Genomic DNA, 949 nt, shown 5'->3' with positions numbered 1-949 from the left:
AATAATAATAATGGCAACTCTAATCCTGTTTGTGAGGCATTTGGCCTTCTCTGCATTAAATCCTTCAGTGTGGCAGCAACCCTAAGCCAACGCCTTGGCAACCCGATGTCCTCACTGCAAAGGAGGACAAGGCACTGCAAAATGTAGGACATTCCAGACAAACAGAGGACATTTTTTGTGGGGTTTTCGGTCTATGTGGCCGTGTTCTAAAAGAGTTTATTCCTGACGTTTCACCAGAAAGATGCCTCTGAAGATGCCAGTCACAGATGCTGGCAAAACATCAGGAATAAACTCTTCCAGAACACGGCCATATAGCCCGAAAAACCCACAAAAAAGTATGGATGGTGTCTGTGAAAGCCTTTGACTTTACAAAAGGAGGACATGACAAAATAAAAGCTCAGAAACCCGCCTAGAAACATATATTTGTGCTTCTTCGTCATGATCCAAAGGGAAGACATTTGGGATTGGGAATTCCTCCTGGACAGAAGGTTGAAATGTAGGATGTGTCCTGGAAAAGGAGGAAAGGTCTGGTCACCCTTGCCTAAGAAAAAACCCTATGAAATCCATGGGGCCATCATAAGTCAACAGGCAACTTGAAGGCATATGCAACATATATATTTGTCGTGCAATTTATGCTCATTCCTTAGGTAAAAGGTGTAACAAGAAAAAAGCATCATAATAGTTCTAAAGGAGTAGTTCCCAAACCTGGGCCCCCAAATGTTGGACTACGGGTGAAGAAGCCATGTGGAGCCTCGAATGTTTGCAACATGTATATTGTGCATTTTGGTTGGACCAAAAAAGGTATCACTGTTTGGTGGATTTTTTGATATTATTGCATTTGCTATGCGGCCAGCACAGCTACCACTGAATAATATATACAGTGTAGATTCATCCAAACTCCCTGCCCATTGGCCATGCTCCTTGTGGCTTCAGGGACCTGAAGTGACAT

The sequence above is a fragment of the Sceloporus undulatus genome, chromosome 6, assembly GCF_019175285.1.
Source record: "Sceloporus undulatus isolate JIND9_A2432 ecotype Alabama chromosome 6, SceUnd_v1.1, whole genome shotgun sequence".
NCBI lineage: Eukaryota > Metazoa > Chordata > Lepidosauria > Squamata > Phrynosomatidae > Sceloporus > Sceloporus undulatus.
The sequence above is the reverse complement of the archived record's forward strand: the minus strand, read 5'-3'. Positions refer to the sequence as shown.